The following is a 13,563-nucleotide window of genomic DNA, read 5'->3' as shown; positions in this document are numbered from 1 at the left end:
GCCAGAGAATTTCATCAACATCGCAGGCAATGTTGTCATTAGCAAGACACCTTGGAAAGAAACGTCTTGAATGACGAATCCATCCTTGCATTGCTGCTACCTCCATCTGGTTACAGGCCTCCTACATGGCTTGGATGAGGAGTACCTCAGCCTGGAGACGGAGATCATATACCTTCCACCGCCATGCCGAGAAAAACTCTTCTATAGGGTTGAGGAATGGAGAGTATGGTGGAAGACATAGGACGGTGAAATGTGGATGTTGCTGAAACCAGTTCTGAACCAGAGCAGAGCGGTGGAAAGACACATTGTCCCAGACAACAATGTATTGCATAAGATCGATTTGATTTGCTGCTGTTATGTTGTGCAATTGGTCCAAGAATGTAAGTATGAGTGCTGTGTTGTAAGGGCCCATATGGGCATGGCGGTGGAGGATCCCATTCTGTGTAATGGCTGCACAGAGTGTTATATTACCCCCACGTTGCCCTGGGACATTGACTATAGCCCTGTGGCCAATGATGTTTCTTCCCCTCCGTGTTCTCGTCAGGTTGAACCCAGCCTCATCTACATAAATGAACTCATGCTGGATCTCCTCTCCATCCATTCGTAAAACTCTCTGAAAAACAGTGTCAGGCAAAATTGTGTAGTTCAGTGTAGATCTAGTATACATATTACAGTACAGTAAAAGATTATGAGACAGTATGCAAGATCACACTGATAAAGTGAATACATACCTCTGCATAATCATGCCGCAGTCGTTTCACCCTTTCGGAATTGCGCTCGAAAGGCACTCGATAAATTTGCTTCATTTGAATATGTTTTTTTTTAGGATGCGTGCCAGTGTTGATGTTGAGACCTGATGGATATCGTTGAAAATGGCGTGGTTATTGACAATGTTAGCTTGGAGCTGCTTGAGTGTTATAGCATTGTTGGCCAAACCCATGTTTACTATCTCCCTCTCTTGCTGTTCTGTGAACATTGGAGGCCTTCCCCCTTGTCGTCCCTGACCCTCAATCCTATGTAGAAAAAAAACAGTATACAATAGTACAGTAATTTCACAGGAAAAGGTAACAGAAGTGCTGATAGTGCATAGAATACAGTACTGTAAGCAGTTACTGAAACCGTGCAGATGTTTTTGATATGATGATATTTTTACAATACCTATTTTCCAGTCGAAATGTTCTCATCACACTTGCCACTGTATATCGGCTTAGATTTGTCTGTACTCGCAGTCCAGCCTCCCTCAGCGTCAGGCCGTGGTTGACAACGTGGTCAACCAGTGTTGCGCGGATCTCATTTGTCAGATTCGGTCCTCTTTGAGCACCTTCTTGTCTTCCTCTTCCTCCCCTTCCTCCTCCTCCTCGTCCTCCTCCTCGTCCTCCTCGTTCTCCTCGTCCTCGTCCTCCTCCTCGTTCTCCTCCTCGTCCTCCTCCTCCTCCTCATCCTTGTCTTACTCTTTCTCTGACTCTTTCCATTGTGCTTGAAGACCGATGAAATCACCTGCTGCTTTTTATAGTGCTTATACACCTGATTGGTGTGTCTACAATTAAGCAAACGAGTGTTTGCACACCTGATGACTGTGTTGAACCAATTGGTTGGACGGTGTGGTAATTTGACAGTCAGTGCTTTGGTATTGCAAGGACGTGACTTCATGATATATTTTTGTGTGTAATGTATGTTAAGTGTGTTTAGTGTTTTGCAAATCACTGTGTGTAGAGTTTTTCAACAAGTGTGAGGTTGACAATGTGCTTATAGTTGTGCAAATATGGGCTGATGTTTTGCTTCTTGAGTGTAAGGTTTTGCTAATAGTGTACTACTTTTAATTTTAGTGTGTAAGCAATCCAAAAAAACTGTAAACCCTTCTCATCACCTAATATGCCTGGGAGAGATGTGGGGTTAGTTGTACATTCAGTGCAGGGCTAAGTACTGCATATCATCTTAGATCACAGCAGTTATTGAACCAAAATCTGTCTAGAATTGCCATATTGCTGAATTCCAAGAAGAGCGTTTTAACAGTGAATTGTGAGTGATAGGTTTGATTAACTCAGTCAAAGTCTTGTAAAGAGTGGTGTGTCGATTTGATTAAGACTCTGTCCATATAGAGTTAGAAAAAGTTAAACTCATTTGAACTTTTTAGGCACTGAAATATAATAGTCACATGATGGATGGCCCTCCAGGGCCGTCGTACTACTGCTCTACTACTATGGCTGACCCTGTAAAACTATACGTTTCACTGCACCTGTCTGTGGTATATAACAAAATTATTTTGGTTTTGACTTGTCTCCGTTGTCCATCGCCTGAGCCCCATAGTCAAAGCATTGTCTCAATCTGATTTTGACGGATACGAACCACCACAAACAATCACAGCTCAAGTCTAGAAGATGTGTAACATCAATATTTGTGAAGGGTCTGACTCAAGTGCACTGACGCATCTCTGTTTGGTGAAGGCAGTGAGAATTGAGACATCTACAGTAGACAGAGTACATTAGACAAACAGACTAGTGACAGCCTCCATAAGAGTTAGAAGAATACTGTCTCTGGATCCTGATACCGTGTATGCCCCTTCCAGTTAGGAAACCAAATCTCACATGTCGAAGTACACTCTTGTTCCTCAATCAATACCTACATCGAGCAAATCATCGAGTATCGGCCCACCACCTGAAAGCACTTATGTAGATAGATAGAGGGAGTAGGCCAGCATGCAGGAAAATAAATGCACAAACCCATCAGCACTAATGTTGACTGATTGCGAGGGCCCCGCCGCCTCCATGCATGTAACTGTTAGGCAACTGCTCGTGTCAGGGAGTTTTATTCCATGTGTCATAATTTATTATGAATGTTACAAATGGAGGGAGTGGATGAAAACAGATCTACAGCTGTTGGACTAGGAGAGAGGAAGGGAGCGAAAGGTAGAGAAAGGGAGAGAGAGAGGGAGAGCGGAAAAGAGGGGGAGAGGGTGAGAGGGAGAGAGAGAGAGACTACGTCAGAGGAGTGATAATAATAGTCCTACTGGGACACTGTGCTTCAGCGAGACCCCATCTGACTAGTATACTAAATACCAGTGTTGAACGACCGCTATCACACCTTGTACTTCTCATCTGGCTTTTTTAACCAGCCACAACATGACTTATAATATACAGTACATTATTATCTGAAATATGATATTATGTCCATGTTCCCAGTTTGCTAGAGATTTAAACTGTGTAGATGAATGACTATCCTCATTTAAAGGAACTATGTGAAGGTGACTCCTATGATTCTTTTTAGGGAGGGATTAATTCAAAGGATGTATTCTAATTACTCCTAGTTTTACTCCTCGTTGAGAAAAATGACAAGAAATAATTATTATTCACATGTTCGTTGATCCCTTGCTCCTTCTTATAATCGTATAATTTCAATATCCTGTACCGACATCCGGGAACCATAGAATTTACGGGTTGCGTGCATTTGGTGTGACATGATTCATACAGAGGCGTTATTACATGAGAAATAAGATCATTTGTAATAATGCCTCTCTATTCTATGTTTTAGATGTGTTACATGTTGGAACCTACATTTTCAGGTTACTTCTCCAAGAAATGGTTGTATTTTTATCAGGCCTACAGATATAGGATCTTAAATTGACCTGTTTCTCACATCAGGAAAATAATCCTGCAGCAAAAGGAAATGTGAATTATTCCGTGGATTATAATTAATAGACATTTTTGTACGGGTTGATACATTTTTTGTTAATGCAAATCAAGTCTGACATTTTTAAGTGGAAATTACAAACTTTAGAAGCCTTTTTAAACGTGTCCTGGAACAACAGGATGATCAAATTAAGATCTGACATGGATCAAAATGTAGCACAAAGATACAGACCAAAAATGGGAGAGTGGGTGATAGAGGGGGAAAGGACTCAAGGAATAGAGATATGAACGCATTTCAACACAACATTCACAGAGTGGAGTTCCATGAACCAAGGGTGGCCCATCTAAATATAAAGGTCAAACGCTGAACACATGACATCAGAGGTATGGGATGCACATAAACTGTACATGCCTTAGAGTAGGATCTCTGACATTTTAATATCCACCTGAGAGTTTGTGTCACTTACTTACACTGGAAATGTCTCTTTTTAGAGAGAGAGAGACAAAAAGAGAGAGATAAGTCCCAATTCAATCAAATGCAGAATATTTACAGCAGAATGTTTACCCCAGAATGTTTACGCCACCCCGCTCCTCCGCTCTCTCCACTGGCTTCCAGTTGAAGCTCGCATCCGCTACAAGACCATGGTGCTTGCCTACGGAGCTGTGAGGGGAACGGCACCACCGTACCTTCAGGCTCTGATCAGGCCCTACACCCAAACAAGGGCACTGCGTTCATCCACCTCTGGCCTGCTCGCCTCCCTACCTCTGAGGAAGTACAGTTCCCGCTCAGCCCAGTCAAAACTGTTCGCTGCTCTGGCACCCCAATGGTGGAACAAACTCCCTCACGACGCCAGGTCAGCGGAGTCAATCACCACCTTCCGGAGACACCTGAAACCCCACCTCTTTAAGGAATACCTAGGATAGGATAAAGTAATCCTTCTAACCCCCCCCCCCTTAAAAGAGTTAGATGCACTATTGTAAAGTGGTTGTTCCACTGGATATCATAAGGTGAATGCACCAATTTGTAAGTCGCTCTGGATAAGAGCGTCTGCTAAATGACTTAAATGTAAATGTAAATGTACGCCAGACTTGGGCTAAAATAGTATTTGCATCCTGAACATGGTGTGAACAATACATGTGTAAATAGTTGCCATTCATTCAATTTATCTTATAAATCATTGGAAAAACAGGTCACCATTGGTCTGGTGTTTACGTCTTTTCTGAAACGCATGTTGGAATGAGTGAAAAATGACTGTTGATCTGCACCATCTAATTCTAACACGGCTCTTTCAAATTACCCCCCCTCCCCCAATTACTATCAGTGTTAGTAATCCCTAAGGAGGCTCTATGCTGTGCTAATTATTCTTTACAAACAGCGATGTATGTCCGTGTTCTCCCATTCACAAGTGTATGACCATGCACATCAAATTAGGATAAGAAGTCTTACAGCATAATATTTTTTTTTAATAATAATAATAATTCTGTCTTGGCAAAGGAAGGTGGATGCTGCTGCCGCTATCTGGATTCTCCTTAGTTTTATTGTCTTTCATTCTTTCCTGATTGTGTTTCAACCCTTAATAAATGGAAAAGATGAGCAAATAAAAGCAGGAAATTATATGATGCTATGAAAGGCTGTATTTACTGTTGCCAATAGAACACAGATTGATAGTCTGTCCGTCCTCAGGTGGTGAAAAGTTGACATGTTTCCGGCTCGATTTGAAGATAAACAACAGAAATGGTAACCTTGTGAAGGCTGGGATCCCAGTGATAAGGCAGTGTTTGGCTCACTCTGACTGAGGTGAGGCCTTTCATTCCACCCCAAATAACAAGGCTAGAGGGACCTTGTTATCCTCCTCACTTCTGCACCATGCCTGTCAGCCAGGCCGGCAATTACTCTGTCGGAGCGATTTGGATGGCTTTCCTAAGAGTGTGGCCTGACACCTGTCTGTTAGCTGCACTTGTCTACATATCAGACAGCTGGGTTCAACTAGTATTTAACATTTTTCAAATCTTGTGAACTTTTGATTGAGACTGTCTAGAGTGCCATTACCATGAGCCCGTTCTCCCCGTTAAGGTGCCACCAACCTCCTGTGGTACCAATTATGTATCACATACATCCAGGGGATATTATGCTTGTGAATTAGTACACATGTCGAAAAGGTGAATAAAAGTTTTCTAAACACAGAAAAGTATAAACTGTACAGTATAACTTAAAATAGAGAAGTCATATCACTTTCAGATTTTACTGCTAACACTAGAGCCAGCATCACCTAAGGTGGCATCACAAATTAAACGTGTTTCTTTAGAATTGCACAGCAATTGGAGCATTACATTTCAGGTTGTCACCAAGGGTTGGAAAGAAGGCTGGCGGGGATCGCAGTTCATTTCAGCGGCCCTGTGGACCGTGGCAATCTTTTAAAAGCTCATCATTCCCCCTAATGCTCATTAGGCTGGCTGAACATGCCTTTAAAAAAGTCAGAACGCCAAACTGAGGCACTGATCCCCCTGATGCACCCTATTGTCTACAGCCTCCTCTTCGCTCCTTTTGCCTAGCACACTTTCTCAAAGAGATTCATGGTTGAGACGGAAGCACTCGGAGCAGACTGAACTTCAGAAGTTTTCGCTCACTGAAACATCACTGCAGCAGTGTGTAAAGTTGTTTTTCTATCGCTCATAACTTCCCCTCCATCTGATCATCCATCTGTGGTCACTGCAATATTTTGTAAACACAATCTGAGAAGGACTTATGAATATTTATGGTGTTACAAACAGCAGTACATACTAATAACAGCAGCTTTCCTCCTGTGACAACACCTGTTTGCAACATCAATTAACTACAAGCTAATTATACTTCCAAAATAATTGTATTCACCTCCTCACAGTTTGGTGGATGAATCCACTACACCTTACTTAAGAATAGCTACAATGATTTGTTCAGTAATAGTGTCCTCACTATATCATTATACGGATGTATTGAGTGTCATGACAACCATCTCTTTGTGTCATGTATGGCATACAGCTGGACCTGAGGGGTTTCCGCTGCTCTGGACCCAGACTCCATGTGGGTCCACATCACAAGTTCTCTCTCTATCAGGAACAGGGTGTTAACAACAGACATCGGACAGATACGATCTCTGTCAGTGTCATTGGCCAGGACACGATTAAGAGTGCAGATATCTCCATGGGAAAAAAATATTTTATTTTCCAAACACATTTGCTTCCTATTAAGATAAGTCCTTAAATACACACACAAAGACTATACACAACACGAAGACCCCCCCCCCCCCCCCCCTCTTGCTCTCTCTTTTTCTCTCATGTCCAACCCTGTAAGTTATGTGCTTACCTCCTTTTAGGGGCGTAAAGCTGTGGCCTCACTGTCGGGTAGCGGTGCAGGGGGAATTAGACTAGACTATGTCCCCACGTTGCACCATTATCTCTGGCTGCAGGGCATGTAACAGCTCCCCTTTGAGTGCTAACGCTTGCGGTATGGTGATAACCTGCAGGAAATATAGTACAAAGCTATGAGGCCCGCCTGCTTGCGTGGATAATTTCTGTATGAGGGTTGTACTGATTACAGATCACATCCTGCGTCACTGGTCATGTCTGTGTATGTCTCGGCTCTCCGGGTATTGACAGACATACAATGCCTTCAGAAAGTATTCACACCCATTGACTTTTCCCAAATTCTGTTGTGTTGCAGGGGTGGCAGGTAGCCTAGTGGTTAGAGCTTTGGACTAGTAACCGCAAGGTTGTAAGATCGAATCCCTGAGATGATTAGGTAAAAATCTGTCGTTCTGCCCCTGAACAAGGCAAGGTTCCTAAGCTGTCATTGAAAATAAGAATCTGTTCTTAAGTGACTTGCCTAGTTAAATAAAAAGCTAATATTTGCAGCCTATCAATCTATCTTTATATTTTCACTGATGATTATGTCATAGACTGGTATTGATCAGACAATTCAGTTAAATAGTAAAATAAAGGTAATTAAAAAAACATCCTGCATTTAAAATGGATTTAGATTTTTGGTCACTAGCCACTAGTACCCCATAAAGTCAAAGTGGAATTATGTTTTTCAACATTTCTACAAATTAATAAAAAATGAAAAGCTGAAATGTCTTGAGTCAATAAGTATTAAACCTCTTTGTTATGGCAAGCCTAAATAAGCTCAGGAGTAAAAATGCGCTTAACAAGTCACATAATAAGTTGCATGGACTACCTCAGTGTGCAATAATAATGTTTAACATGCTTTTTGAATGACTACCTCATCTCTACCCCCTACACACAATTATCTGTAAGGTCCCTCAGTCGAGCAGTGAATTTTAAACACAGATTAACCCATAAAGACCAGGGAGATTTTCCAATACCTCACAAAGAAGGGCACCTATTGGTAGATGGGTAAAAACAATGAATATCCCTTTGAGCATGGTGAAGTTATTCATTAAACTTTGCATGGTGTATCAATACACCCAGTCACTACAAAGATACAGACGTCCTTCCTAACTCAGTTGCCAGAGAGGAAGGAAACTGCTCAGGGATTTCACCATGAGGCCAATAGTGACTTTAAAACAGCAATAGAGTTTAATAATGGCTGTGATAGGTGAAAACTGAGGATGGATTAACAACATGGTAGTTACTCCACAATACTAACCTAATTGACAGAGTGAAAAGAGGGAAGCCTGTACAGAATAAATATATACCAAAACATGCATCCTGTTTGTAACAAGGCACTAAAGTAATACTACAAAAAATGTGGCTAAGTAATACACTTTTAGTCCTGAATACAAAGTGTTATGTTTGGGGCAAATCCATTACAGCACATTACTGAGTACCATAGTGGTAGCTGCATCATGTTATGTGTATGCTTGTAATTGTTAAGAACTGGGGAGTTTTTCTGGATAAAAAAAATGGAATGGAGTTAAGCACAGGCAAAATTATAGGGGAAAACCTGGTTCAGTCTGCTTTCCACCAGACACTGGAAGATGAATTCACCTTTCAGTAGGACAATAACCTAAAACACAAGGCTAAATCTACACTGGAGTTGCTTACCAAGAAGACAGTGAATGTTCCTAAGTGGCCGAGTTACAATTTTGACCTAAATCTACTTGAACATCTATGGCAAGAACTGAAAATGTTTGTCTAGCAATGATCAACAACCAATTTGACAGCTTTAATAATTTTGAAAATAATAATGGGCAAATGTTGCACAATCCAGGTGTGGAAAGCTTTGCCAAGGTGCCAAAGGTGCTCCTACAATGTATCACAGGAATGTGAATAGTTATGTAAATGTGATATTTCTGTATTTCATTTTCAAAACATTTGCAAAGATTTCTGAAAGCATGTTTTCCCTTTTTCATTATGTGGTATTGTGTGTAGATGGGTGGGGGAAAAATTATTGAATCCATTTTGAATTCAGGCTGTAACACAACAAAATGTGGAATAAGTCAAGGTGTATGAATACTTTCTGAAGGCACTGTATGCATGACACACACATAGATCACATGAGCTTTATTAGTTAAGTTTAGGGGTGACTGGACTCTAATTTACTGGGCCACAGACTGATAGATGATTTGCCAGGCTTCCTTCCAATGGCCCACCCAATCGCTATCTCACAACTAGTGCCTATGTTTATGGCTTGAGGCAGGTGAACTCAAACTTTAAATTTCACGTAAACATTTTGCAATATTGTCCTGTGCTTATTACATGATGGTCCTGTGTCCCGGGCCAGGTTAAGTCTACTCCAGCATTTTAAAAAGTGTCTAAATGGAGAATCTGTATTGATAGTGCATTTGAGAAATATAAATTGGAGGCCAGTGGCCAAGTTAAATGGAGAGGATGGAGAGGAGGGTATTAAAGAATTTGGCAGACTGATGAATGTGGCTTGGCACAGTTATGCATTGTTGAGAGCCAACAGTTCTTTTAATTCCATAGATTTTTGCTAATCAATTACAATAGCAGGAATGAGTTTAATCTTTCCAAGCCTCCGTCTTGGAGCTAACTTGGAGAAAATGTAATTTCCAGTAACAACAAAAATCCCAGAAATGACCATCTTTAAAGAATGAACACACTTAGTATGAATATTAGTCTAAATAACCCAGCATAGCGACGGGCGTGTAATTACAACTTCATTTAATGAACATGGTTGCTGGGGTTGTCGTAATCAGAGACTCGTTTTAATTTGCTTTGGCGGTGCCTCAACCACCGCTTCCCCACTGGTATACTGTGAAATACGAAAGGGGTTCAATATATTTCGAGCAGCAATACTGATTTGATTATGACCATCGTAATACTGGCTGCTGCTGTTTTGCTTCCACTGGAACGTTTGGATGGGTGCCATGGATTTTAAGATGAACAAACCATCTTGTTTTTATTTAGCAACATATCTTCAACTGAAAAGATGAAGGAGAGCAGTGGAAGTGAATATAACGCTTTAGAACATATTTCAATATGCTATACAAATATACTATGCTATATTGGGAGAGAGAGAAAGACAGAAAGACAGAGAGAGAGAGAGAGAGAGAGAGAGAGAGAGAGAGAGAGAGAGAGAGAGAGAGAGAGAGAGAGAGAGAGAGAGAGAGAGAAGACTGCACCAGAGATGATAATTTATTGAGTAGCCGCTAGTCATTGCTGCTAACCTCTAAGAATCATACTAAGTGTTTTGAATTAGCTGTTCCTATCACAAGCTAGCTGTGACAAGCGCCACCAAATCCCTGCATGTGTCACGGCCGTTAAAAGAAGAGGACCAAGGTGCAGCGTGGTGAGCGTACATTTTCCTTTTATTAATAAAAATGACGCAGAACAAAACAATAAACACTACAAAAACAAACCGTGAAGCTTAAGGCTATGTGCCCTAAACAAAGTCAACTTCCCACAAAGACAGGTGGAAAAAGGGCTACCTAAGTATGGTTCTCAATCAGAGACAACGATAGACAGCTGTTCCTGATTGAGAACCCTACCCGGCCAAAACATAGAACTACAAAACATAGAACATAGAATACCCACCCCAACTCACGCCCTGACCAAACCAAAATAGAGACATAAAAAGGATCTTTAAGGTCAGGGCGTGACAGCATGCCACACACACCTAACACACAAGCAGTGCGTGACAACAACGTGTGTGATATGAATTTTTACATCATACTGTATATGTGTTCGGCAGCAGGTGTGTACGTTTGGACTTACGTGTTTCAACAATGTTTGAGCCGCACTTCTAGATGGTAATGATCCGGCACAGCCAATTAAAAACCAGCCGGGAAGTTTTTAGTTGTCTGAGGGAACACCGCATCGTTTTTCCCCTCAGATGTAATCGTTGCTATTTATGATCGGCGGATTCCACACCGACCTTTGTCATCCATCCGCGCTTACTGTTCGCTTGACTGACAAGCCAGCCTCGGAAAAGGTAGAAAACTCTTTGAAAATCAGATCATTGGAGACATTCCCGACATTCCCAGTGACAGCTTGGAGGGAGCCGAGTCGCACAGCATTAGGATGAGAATCATTCCTCTATTTCCTATGTCTATTTCAGTCACTGATGACTCACGGTGACAAATATATTATTTCTGAAACACACATGTCCCCGTTTCAGTTGAATAAGATAGAATTATGGTTGTCTTATATTTCTAATACACTTTGACCGAACGTTTTGAGCTTGTGGGCTTCCATTTTGTTTCGATTGATCATGTTAAATAGGAAGCAGGTTTTTTCTCTGGCTGTAAAGTTTGGCCTTGCTGTACAGCGTAGATTTTATATTTAAAGAAGCAGGCAACTGAACAGAATCCTCTCTACCGGACCTGAACTGGTGTTTTAAGGTAGTAGTCCATTGAAGGTAGTCTCTTTAATTTTTGCCAATCTATCTCCCGTGAACAGAGTAAATGGAGGTGTTTTCAGTCTGTCAGACGAGCAGGAAGCCAGACAAGTGTTAGGTGATGAGTGTGTGTGTGATGAAGGAAAAGGGTAAGAGATTGGAGAAAGAAAATTGAGGAGAAAAAAAGGAACTCGGGATATCTGTAAGTACTCCACTGTTGTCAACAGCCAACAAGCAGCAAAAGAGGTATTGTTATGCTGAGTAGATCCATTGGGTGTAATACATGGAGATCAATTGAGATGTTTCACTATGGACAGCATTCTGACTTGAGATCCATACAGATGTTTCACTATGGACAGCATTCTGACTTGAGATCCATACAGATGTTTCACTATGGACAGCATTCTGACTTGAGATCCATACAGATGTTTCACTATGGACAGCATTCTGACTTGAGATCCATACAGATGTTTCACTATGGACAGCATTCTGACTTGAGATCCATACAGATGTTTCACTATGGACAGCATTCTGACTTGAGATCCATACAGATGTTTCACTATGGACAGCATTCTGACTTGAGATCCATACAGATGTTTCACTATGGACAGCATTCTGACTTGAGATCCATACAGATGTTTCACTATGGACAGCATTCTGACTTGAGATCCATACAGATGTTTCACTATGGACAGCATTCTGACTTGAGATCCATACAGATGTTTCACTATGGACAGCATTCTGACTTGAGATCCATACAGATGTTTCACTATGGACAGCATTCTGACTTGAGATCAATGGAGATGTTTCACTATGGACAGCATTCTGACTTGAGATCCATACAGATGTTTCACTATGGACAGCATTCTGACTTGAGATCCATACAGATGTTTCACTATGGACAGCATTCTGACTTGAGATCCATACAGATGTTTCACTATGGACAGCATTCTGACTTGAGATCCATACAGATGTTTCACTATGGACAGCATTCTGACTTGAGATCCATACAGATGTTTCACTATGGACAGCATTCTGACTTGAGATTCATACAGATTTATATCCATGAATGATTTAGGTGAAAATTTGAGTTTTGCATTCATCTCAACTCTGAATCTGCCTAAATGTGATATGTCTTTTACAAACCTTCAACAAAAGTACAGTCCTCCCGAGTAGTCCTACGATTGGTTGAATATGCTATCAACCTGTAATTGGCTTCTGAAAGCAATTAATCACTATTCACCCTTCTATTTCATTTGATATGAACCAATTTCTTCCATAAACACTGACATAGTTAACACACAGACAAGCCCGTTAAGCCTAGCCAGGGATGATGATTTATTTTCCTATTGTAATTCTGATGACTTAGGCCCACTAGGATCGGTAATTGGCCCTATCACAATTCAACCCTTCAGGGGTTGAGCCGCCATTAACGAGAAGCTGTAAAAAAAGAAAAAGAAAAGACAATTACACTAAATCAATCAGGAAGTGAAAATGGAGCGTTTATGAAAAGCAATGACAAACGAGACCAGCGCCACAATGTCTCCTGTAGAACCCATGTTCCATTGTCTACTGCTTTTGTGGCCAACATCTGAAAAAAAACTTGGAAAAACACCACCTCTGTTGTGTCAGCCTATTTATCTCAATTCCATTATGATGCTCTTTCTCTTGGGATTGACAAGAAAAGCAGGGTGAAAACAAAAGATATCTTTTACAAGCAAAACCAATCACGTCATGCATATTCACAGTGCTGTCTATATTTTCCCGTTGCAAAGTGTAGGGCAGAGCAGTGAATAGGTTCCAAGGCTGTGCTGTCCACACAGGAAGCACAGACGTGAACATGCTCTCTCTCTCTCGCTCTCTCACAAACACACACACATGATTGTATACTCTCACTCCCACCTCTGTTGTTCACACATTATCCATACCCTCTCTTTTCACATGTACACACAGATAAATAAATAAATACCAGCACACACACATGCACAAATAATGTCACATAAGCATACAGTACCAAATATGGCTATCTTCTGTATCACGACACAACTGATTGGCTCAAACGCATTAAGAAGGAAAGACATTTCACAAATGACCTTTTAACAAGCACACCCGCTAATTGAAATGCATTCCAGGTGACTA

The sequence above is a fragment of the Salvelinus alpinus genome, chromosome 10 (assembly GCF_045679555.1).
Source record: "Salvelinus alpinus chromosome 10, SLU_Salpinus.1, whole genome shotgun sequence".
NCBI classification, from domain to species: domain Eukaryota; kingdom Metazoa; phylum Chordata; class Actinopteri; order Salmoniformes; family Salmonidae; genus Salvelinus; species Salvelinus alpinus.
The sequence above is the reverse complement of the archived record's forward strand: the minus strand, read 5'-3'. Positions refer to the sequence as shown.